The sequence below is a fragment of the Coturnix japonica genome, chromosome 18, assembly GCF_054131305.1.
Source record: "Coturnix japonica strain WE chromosome 18, WE-NBRP24, whole genome shotgun sequence".
Lineage (NCBI taxonomy): Eukaryota > Metazoa > Chordata > Aves > Galliformes > Phasianidae > Coturnix > Coturnix japonica.
The window spans coordinates 2736071-2746196 of record NC_140680.1 but is presented as its reverse complement, the minus strand read 5'-3'; the positions used below and the strand labels follow the sequence as shown (position 1 = coordinate 2746196).

General features: G+C 53.3%; 1 long non-coding RNA gene across 1 annotated transcript; it reads left to right on the top strand.

Annotated features, from left to right (window-relative positions):
* Window positions 1–740: 740 nt before the first annotated feature.
* Window positions 741–9595, top strand: LOC107320083 (uncharacterized). The gene is made up of 2 exons (XR_014935407.1): window positions 741–815; window positions 8623–9595. It is a non-coding gene; the product is annotated as an uncharacterized LOC107320083 (long non-coding RNA).
* The last annotated feature ends 531 nt before the right edge of the window (window positions 9596–10126 follow it).

Genomic DNA, 10126 nt, shown 5'->3' with positions numbered 1-10126 from the left:
CTATGAAACACTGGAGGAGAGCTAAGTTGGATCTTGACCAAGTACCAGCCTTCCTCCTTTAATTAAATGGCTTCCAGCTGGTTAAATCCTAGCTCAATGGGGCATCTTTCTGCTGGATGTCTGAGGAGTTTCAGCGTTTAACAGCCCAATGCTGTTTGTATATTGGATCATTTGAGTTGGGGTTGTTGTGTGCATCCATACAGCAGCGGTTCTGCCCACCCCTCGATGCACATCACTGGGCTGTGCCTGGTTGTAGCAGCTGTGCAGTCACTGCTGATCCTCATCTGCTGCAGCACCGGGCCCTCCCCTGCGCATTCTGATCCATCTCAAACAAAAACTGTAAAAGGAAATGAGGAAAAAGCAAATTATTTAAGAACATGAAATCCTTGCTGCCTCTGTCAGCCCCTACCGTGGGTTGTTGCTTCGTTTCTTAGACTTCTGTTTGTAGAAATAAACGTTTACAAGAGGGGGAAAAGCATCTTTCTTCTAAGCCACTGGGGGTTTTAGAGATGAGTGTCTACAGCTGCAGGGGAAGTTTCTCTGCCCCTCTCGCACCTCTGATGCGAGATCTTTAACCTCTTAATGCTGCTGACCCTTCCCTCCATCGCTTTCATTCGCTGTGAGCAGCGCCCCTCGGGCTCCCCCTGCTCCTCGTGGGTCGGGGGCCGAACTCCCCCCGCAGCCCCTGGCGGGTGGGGCCGGGGCGCTCCTCCTCCGCTGCGGAGAGGGAAAGGGAAAGCGAAAGGGAGAGAGCGGGCGATGTCCCCGCAGCGGGGCCGAGGCAGGCGGCACACGCAGCCCGCAGAGGAGGGCAGGTAAGCGGGGGATGGGGATGGGAATGGGGGAGCGGGACGGGGGCTGCCCCGGCCGGGGATGCGTGGAGGGGTTCTGACCGAGCCCCGGTACCGGGACGGCCGCGGGGTGCCCCGGTGTGGTCTGCGGTCTGTCCGGGCGCTGCTGCAGCGCTGACCGCCGTGGGCAGGTGCGGGTCTGAAGGGAAATAACGGCTTCTTTGGGATCGGGTCTATCCCACCCGCACTCGTGTACCCCGCATAACTGCACCGAAGGACTCCTTTTCCTTTTCCCCCTTTTTTTCCTTTCCCCTTCTTCCAGCTTCAGTTATCTGAGCTGTTTTCTCCAATCCCTGCTGCTTGCCTCCGCCTGGCTATTGCTCTCATAGCTACTTTCTGATACAGCAAAGAGAGGCAGAAGGGAACCGGTGCCTCACAGACAGCCCCTTCCCCGGCACAGCACGGCTCTCCCAGAAAGGGATCAGCATTTGGGAAGCCAGATTCTGTGAAGTCTCTGGATATAAACTGATTGATGCAGATTGTAATTAACCAAAACTGTATTTTCCCTTCGTTCTACATCACATCAAGTGTGAATAGTGGCTGGTGGTGGCAGAGCCGGAGGCTGGAAAAAAGGAGAAAATGGGCTTTGTTAGAAGAGAGCAGCGGAGCAGTGTGAGCAGGGAGGGCTGTGCTGAGGAGATGGGGCAGGCTGAGGCCAGACCAGGAGCTCAGCACAAATGTTTTAAGACTGGTGGCCATGAGTTCCTTCTCTTTCTGTGGTCTTCTCCTTAAATCCAGAGGTGAGCTGAAATCTCAGGGGCCAATGCACCCCTGGGTGTTGGGGAGACAGAGGTGCCAATGGGAGAACTCAGATGAACCCATGGCATCAGGGTTTCCCAGAAGTGCCAGAGTTGAAAGCCCCACTCTGCACCTTTGCCCTCGGCAGCTGAAATCCAGCTGTGCCTCTGCCAGCTCTCCTTATGGGGAGGAAAAGCCCCATTCAGCAAACAGCCATTGCACAGGACGCAGTCAGGGGACCCAGACAATAGGACAGGGATGGCTGATGCTCAATGATGGCTCAATGCCATCAGTGCTCCCAGAGTTGCTCTTCAGATGCACAGGATGCACAGAGCAGAGCTTGCAGAGAGTTGAGGTTTGGACAAAGAGCTTGTTGACACCATCTGAAAATGAGGTTGGGCACAAACAAGGCAGTGGGATTTTCTCAACTCTTTGCCCTCAGCTCAAGAAACAAGGCTGTGAAGCAAGCTCTGGAGTTGCACTATGAGTGTTCTGTTGATGAATACCATAGATGAGCTGATGGAGTGATCCATCCTGTCTTCAGAGCACTTGGGGAATGCTGGCTGTGGGGCTGAGAGGCGAAACAGCAGAGTGTGCTGCTCACCTCATGCAGGGAAGACAATAAGGTGCAGTAGAGACTTGTTTGTGGTGTCTTGCATCTGTATGACATTGGGGGTTTTGGTGCTCAGAGCTGAGCTGTCGGCCTCACTGTGTGGGTTTGCAGCTGAGCTCTCATGGCCCTGCATCAAAGCGCTGCTCCTTGACCCCACTGAAGCTCTGGAGATAAGGCTGCAAATTCACCTCTGGGAAAACTGCAGCAGCTTTCTCAAAACTGAAAGTTGGATGCGTTTAGCTCAGCTTGTCAGGCTCTGGAAATCACATGGTGCCAAGAGCAGGTGGCAGCCAAGCCATGGATATATGAGCTCTCAGCTCCAGCTCTCCCCGAGATCTGCTCTCCTCTTGGATCGAGCCTTTATGGCCCTCATAACTGATTTTCGGTGTCGTCAGAGCTCGCCCAGTGCCTGGCAGGGCTGGGGATGCAGCATTGAGGCTCCCTCACCCTCTGAGCTGAGTCAGAAGCACCTCTGGCTGCCAGAGCCCTTGGCTCATCTCCTGCTCTGTGCTTTGCAAAGCCGCAGACAGTTCTGCTCTTGTGATTAATGCTACAGAGCAACTGCTTCAGCATTTGTGATAACACAAACCTGAAGCAAAACTCTGTTTCTGCTTATAGCATCAAACGGGAAATTATGTAATTCTATGTGCACTGCTTGCTTTACTAATAAAAGCTTTTCAAGCAGCAACGTTAATTTGCTCAGCAGCACAACTGGCACGTCCGGGCCGCGGTGCTGCTGCCGCATCAGCTCCCGGTACCCGGAGCATCGCCCCGCTCTGCGCACGGGGCCGGAGGGATGGGCTGCAAAATAGGCTCAGCCTCCACTGACATCAAAGGGAGCCCGGAGCAGCCCGCTGGGATGGAGGCGGGGGCTGACGAGAGGCGGAAGAGCTGCGCCTTCCCCTGGGGACTGCAGAGGGCGGTGGTACCCAGCGCGGAGCAGGGCCGCTGTGGGCCGGGTTCATCAGCGCTGCGATGCTCAGGGGCTGTTGCTGCTCTCCTTCCCCGGGTGGAAAGGGGCCTCCCCGCAAGCGAAGCAGTGTCGGGGCACGCACAGATCTCGTCTTGCCCTACTCCGAGCTCTTTGCAGGTGGAAACTGCCCGTGCAGAGGCAGGAGAGCTGCAGCTGTGTTGTTATCGGGCAGTGTGTGTTGTCTGTGGTGTAGAGACTGACGGCTGAGACTCGGGGCAGCAGGATGGAGGATGCTCCGACAGCTGAAGGCATCCTCAGAGCACAGCCATGGGCAGAGCTGTGCTTTGATCACCTGTAGGGTGCACGGTTCCCTGCTGGGCTCCTTTTTCTCTTCTCGCCTCCTTTGCAGTTTGTGGCTGTCGGTGCTTCTCGACAGAACCTTCCTCTGCCCCCGTCAATCCCAGCAGCTGCTGCACACAGTGGCTGTGCTGTTTGGCAGGCGCAGGGCAATGAGCTGCTGCCAGCCTTGTGCCTGTGGTGTCTGCCTTCCCCTGGGGCCCAAACCTCCCTCTGTCATCCCTGTGCAGGAAGCCCTGCACAGCTCCATTCTGTTTCTACTCATTCCTTGTTCTGAAAGCCAAACTCAGCCCCAACAGCAGCCTCAGGCTGTGCCACATTTCCTGGTGTTCCTGCACAGAAACAGCTGCATTCATGGGGCTCGAGAATGAATTCATCTCTATGGTGAACTGCACAGAGCTTCTGCATGGGCTGCAGAATTGCTGGAGAGAGACAGAAAAACATGAGAACCACAACTGTTTTGGGTTCTGTGCCACCCATTGCTGTGCCAGGGTGCTCTACGGGGCTTCGTTTCCTTCAGTGCTTCTTCAGCATCACCGCAGCCTCAGCCTCCTGTTTGTCACATGCCCTGGGCTCACACTGTCCCACCCTTCCTGTCTCATCCAGAGCTGCTGTGGGGAAGGAGCTGCCATGGCAGCTGTGCTTATCGCTCCCCAGCAGCTGGGGATGCCTGCCAAGCACAGCCCCATCCTGCCAGACTCAGCATGGGAAGGTTGTATGTCTGTTCTCCTTAATGCTCTCAGCATCGGCTCTGCCATGGAAGCCTGCAGGGAGTGGTGGGCTCCTTCTCACCTGGGGCCACTCATTTGCCATCAGTGATGCAGAACCACCCTGCAGCTGCTGGCACTGCAGAAGGAGGCGGTGGCTCTGCAGGTGAGGCAATTAATGGGAACCCAACTTAATGAGGTTGTGTGCTGCTTACACAATGAAAATGGTCTTCAGCTGGTGTGCAAGTAATCAACCTGCGACTTAAGCTGAACTCTCTTGCTATAAATATCTTCCTTTCCGTCAGCAAGTGAGTATGAGGAGTGTCTGCAGAACCAGTTCTGCCACCCCTCTACGGGAAAAGGTTCTTCTGTACGATTCTCATAAATCAGTGCAGTCTGAATGAGAAGTCCCATCCCACCAGGATGCCACCAGTGTTGGGCTGTTGGCTCCAGTCTCTGCCTGGTCTGCTGGCAGTGTGTGCAGATGGGGAGGTCCCAAGTGGTAGCGACTCTGAATCTGTGCTTTTCCCTCTGTTTCTGCTCAGCTCCTGTCTGCACGCCTGGAAATTCTGGGTATGGAGTTAATGATCTCCAGAGGGCAATAAAGCCAACGGCTTGTGGCTGTGCTGAGGGAGGTCGCACTGTGCCCATTGATGCTGCCGGCAGTGTGAGCTTGCACGGGGACTGCTGCACTGTGCAGTGCTCTGTGTGATGAGGACACGGCCTTTGGAGCGGCCCTGCTGCAGGTTCACTGCCCAGCCCTGCCAGGCGTGCAGCACAGTAATAACTGCTTCTCGTGCTTTGCAATTAGCTGCCTGCTCTTGGTGCATGCGCAGGAGCATTTACTTGTCGCATGCATGTTTCTATCAGAACGTAATGTTTTGGTTTAACTCCTTTCATTGGCAGGGTGTGATGATTCTCCTCCTCTGGGGTGACTCACACCTGCCTGGATGCCGTTCTGTGCAGCTGCTGATGGGGAGGAGGGTGAACATAGGGACAACTCCACAGCTGATTCCATAACTGCAAACTATGCAAAGAAACACAGGTGGACAACTTTGGTTTCATGTACCTTATTTCCATGGATCAAAGTTCTCCTGTATGATCCTTCCCCGGTGCAGACAGCCTTGGTTTAACCCTATTGTTGCCATGCAGCTGTGTTGGTGCCATGCAGGGCTGTTGTTGCCATACAGCTGGCCCACTGCAAAGAAGCAAACCGTTGTGTTGAGATAATGCAGTAGGGAAGAGATTAGATAAGGAGAAGGATTGCCTTATCCATCTGACCCTTGGAGTTCAGACCCACGAGAAGCAAGAAGGGGAGGCATGAGTCACAGGCAGTGCCGCTGCAATGCACGTTTCTGCATCCTGAGGGGTTTTCCTCATTTCTCTAAACACAAAGCAGAGCCAAAAGCCTTGAGGAGGTCGATAAACATGGCAGTGACTGTCCCAGGCTGCACAGCTTTTCTTCTGAGATAAACAACGCTGTATAAAATAGCTGACACTTCACGTGCAGCAGTCGCAGCATCTTCCTCTGAAGGAGCACAGTGGTTAATGATGCACGGTGTGTGATGAGGCTGCGATAACGAGTGGCTGTGGGAGGTCCCTCTGCACACAGAGCCTTGTCAGTCTCTTAAAGAGCTTTGGTTTACATCACATACACGGTGCAGATAGAAGTGGCCCATGTTGTGCAGTGCCGGTGTGCAGCACATGAGCATGACACCCTCCTCTTGCAGCACCAGACCATGAAGCCGCCCTGGGTCACCACAAGGGCTGCAGGTGGGCCTGAAAACCAAACTCCGCCCATTTTCATAGAGCTGATGGGATATTTCCTTGCAGTGTTACTTCTCAGCTGTGTGATGCCCCCCAGCTGTGTGGGAAGAAAAGCTGTGTGGGATGCCCTGCAGCTTTTTTCCTGCTTATCCTCTGTGCGGTGAAAGCACAGCCGGAGCAGAGGATCAGTAGGGATAACTCATAGCCCCACTGACTCCACAGTGTTTTAATGGTGGGAGTGCAGGAGGAATGCTGCTGGCTACCAAGTGCTGTATGTGTGAGAGGCCATTGCACAGGAGGCAGTGCAAATGTAGGAGTTGCAACAGGTTGTCTTCTTTCTGTCACCAACAAGCTCTATGGGTGCCCACTTGGTTTCCTTGCTCAGAGGGGAGCTGCTCACGTCCTGCTGCACATCTCCCTGCTGCAACGTGCCCCAGCAACTCGCTGTCCCAGCACTGTGACCTTGGCTGCCAGGAGTGCGCCATTGGCTCTGCTTTTGTTTGGCTTCAGAGAGCACTGTCCTCTGGCCGACAGACATAAATCTGACCCAGACGGTTAAAAAGAATACAGCATCCATTTGTTGAAGTACGTCCTTCCCCAGTCATTTATCTGGCCTGCACTCTGTTTAGAACCAAATGTACACACATCTCCAGGCACACAAAGCAGCCTGTGGGGGGGCCTGGGGGGTAGTTGGTCTGTTGCATTCATCGGACCTCCTTGACTCTTCTTTATTTTGCATGGAAATGTGGGGGTAAAATGGATCTCCTGGATAGATACCTATTGTTTTGTTTCAGAGAATCACTGTAGCTGGAAAAGACCCCTCAGACCCCCGGCCCACCCCACCATGCCCAGTGCCACATCCCCACAGCTCTGGAATGCCCCCAGAGATGACGCCTCCCCCACTCCATGGACAGCCCGTGCCCATGTTTGACTGCTCTCTGGAGAGTAAATCATTCAACACCCCCCCCCCCACCCAACCCTCCCGTGGCCCAATTTGAGGCCAACCCCTCTCCTCTTATCTCTGTTCCCTGGGAGAAGAGTCCAACCCCCACTGCCACAGCCAGCTTTTGGAGAGCTGCAGAGAGCACTAAGCTGCAGACAGCTGGGATGTGGGAACTCTCTTGGCTTTAGATCCTTATTCCTGCTGCGTGCACTGTGCTGCAGGAGCCAGGAGCGCTCAGTGCTGCTGGGTTTAGCCTGGGCCTGGCACAGTGCTACCCTGGGCAGGAGGGGCTGCAGCTTACAGTAGTTCTTTCTGTTTGCCAGGACTTGTAGTGCAGGCAGCTTTGCCCTGGAGAGGTATTTGGGAGTGTGTCTGCTTCCCTCTTGGCACTGCTGTTCTGCAGAGCAGGCTGTGCCGCAGCAAGCCATGCTCACAGCTCCTGCAGTCAAGTGCCATCCCTGCACGGACCTTGCACTGCTGCAGTGGAGAGCAGATTGCTTCCCGTAAATGAGGGCATGCAGTGCTGGGAGGAAACAGGCTGAGGGGGCTGGGGCGAAGGTGAACGATTGAAGCCAAGGTGCAAGCATGCGCCCATCTGCTTTGTCTTGAGCAAAATGGCAAAGCAAAAATACTGTTCCTGTACAGGGAGCTGCTGCAGCACCTCTGCATTATGAAGAGCACCCATAGGTAACCATATGGTATAGGAACCCATAGGTAACCCAGGCTGCCTGGCTGAGTTCATGCTGTTCTGCAGTGTCATAAAGCGTTGGTGGGGGTGTGTTTGCTTTGATTACCACTACTCAGTGACTCTCGTGAGTGTGTTGGTTTTGGGGCTGTCTGTCATAGAATCACTCTGAGATCCCCATGCCCAGCACCATGGTGGAGGTCTCTGTGCCCACCAACCACTGTCCCATTGCTGATCCACAGGGATCTGCTCAGCTAGAGGTGCAGGAGGCCCAGATGTGGGTTAGGCCTCTCTGGCAAAGTATTACCCATAACAGTTCTGCTATGGTGCTCCTTTAGCTGGGAGGGGAGTTGGAGCTGCTCTGGGTTTGGGATGGCACTGGAGAGCGGTGCAGCCCTTCCCACCCCTCCCTGCCCCACAGCTTAGCTGGGCCGGGCTGATAGGCGCCATGCCAGGAGCAGTAGTGCCTTTTGGCTGACCTAAGAAGAGCAAAAATGTTGAGCTTAGCACTGAGAAGGATCGGTTTGGAGGAAGCGATGGGGAGTGGCCCCAAGCAGCAGAGCACAGCGGTGCGACTGAGAGCTGGAGCAGCGCAGGGCTCATCCCAAAGCACAGCTCAGTGTGGGGCTGGCTTGCAGCCCATGCTTACCAGCTGCTTTCAGAGAGGCTCAGGGATATCTGCATGAACTAGGAAAAAAAAAAATATATATATATATATAGCTAATGAAATATCCGCAGGAAATTTTGACATGATTTTGGTGACTCAGCTGGTTAATATTAGCCGTGTTACATAAGTGGAGGTCCAACAGACCAGCTTTAATGATTCTAAGATAAGCTACGCCTTCATTTTGCCAGTATGATTCTGTCTCGTAGTTCTTGCTTGCTGATGTGCTCTAGGGTGTTTTGCATCACTCAAGGGCTGTTCTCTGCAGCCCCATTGCTGTCTCCTTTTATCCTGATATGATTTTTACCTTCCTCTCTCTTTTTTTCCTTTAAAAGTTGAACTAGAAAAACACACAATGTATTAACATTGTCCCTTCCCTTACAGCACGTGGTCATACCCAGGAGATGCACAGGGTGAGGTCCTACCGGGTCACCCCCTCATTACAGGGATGTGGCGGTTGATTTTGGGGTCCCATGGCAGCTCCACATCCACGATGACCAAAGGACCCACAGGGACAGTGGCCTTGGAGGTGGCTGATGACTGCAGACTGCTGGATTGCTCCACACCTGGATGAGATGTGAGGGTACAGGGGATGTTGCCAGCTATGGGTCTCCTCCTGAGCCTGGATCATCACAACAAAAGCAGGAAAGGTTGGATGGGACCTTGGGCAACCTGAGCTGGATTTCAGATTTCAGCCCCCAAAATGTGCCAAGCACGAGCCTTCAGCGAGAGTTTCGTCCACCCAACCCATGCTGGATGAACCTGGCTGTGTTTCTCTGCTGCTCGCTGGGGGAATGAGGACATCAGGAACTGGACACATCTAGGAACAAGAGCAGGTGCTGGGGCTTGAAAGTCCAGGCTCACCCCAGCAAGGCACTGGGTCCTCATTTAGCTGCCCAGCTTCTTATAAAGTCAGATTTGTCATCTCAAAATAGAGTTTGCTGCAGAACAGAGAATATTTAAGAGGGGTTTGTTAAGTAACATCTGCTGCTGTACTGAAAGTTCAATTCAAAGTGTTAAAAACTTTAAAGAAAAAATGAGGTTTGGGTTAAAATAAAAGGTCTTTGGAGAGGTGTCCTTGGCAGGAGCCTTTTCTCCCCTGTACATACAGCAGATTTGTTCATGTTTGCCATTATCCTTCAAGCTGAACATCAAACCAGAGCACAGCAAAGGGCAGCTTTCGAGAGATAAACCTGGAGGAGATAATATTTCACACTGCAGAAAATGCATCTCAGGAATTTTCGGTTCTTCTTCTCTGTAACATTACAAGGACCTTTATAAAAAGTGTCACAGCTCGTGAGCTAAAAAAGAAAAAGAAGAAGGAAAAAAAAAAAAAAAAAAGAAAAGAAAAAAGAAAGCAGCAGCTTTGTGGCTTTGGATGCATTCAGTGCGTGTTTGTGGTCGGCGTTTCCCAGGCTGCTCGGGGGTGAGCACCAGGTCGGCCCTCGCCCTGAGCCTTGCAGGAGCTGTTTCTGTATGAGTGATGGCAGGCAATGAACTGAACTGCAGCTCTGAGGCTGAAGGCTCCATCCTGAGGAGGGGTTTGGGATGGAGATGCAGCTCCCAGCTGCCCCACTGCTGCTGTGTTCACTGAGGTGGGAGTGGGCACTAACCCTGGGTCTGGGGTTAGAAATAGGTTTTTCCTCCTTAACCAGTGAGGTTTGGCTTCACCCACATTAAATTCATTGCCACAAGGTGAGATGGGGCACAAATGGGTGAGTGTACACATGAGGAGGTGCTACAGAGCAGCCTCAGTGCACAATGTGGGGCAATGTAAGTCACCCAGTGCTGCCATAGGAAGAGGTGGGAGGCTCTGGTTTGGCAGTTAACATAGCAATTAACCCAAGCTCAGGGTTCCCCTGGGTACATCCTTGGTGGTGCCTGCATG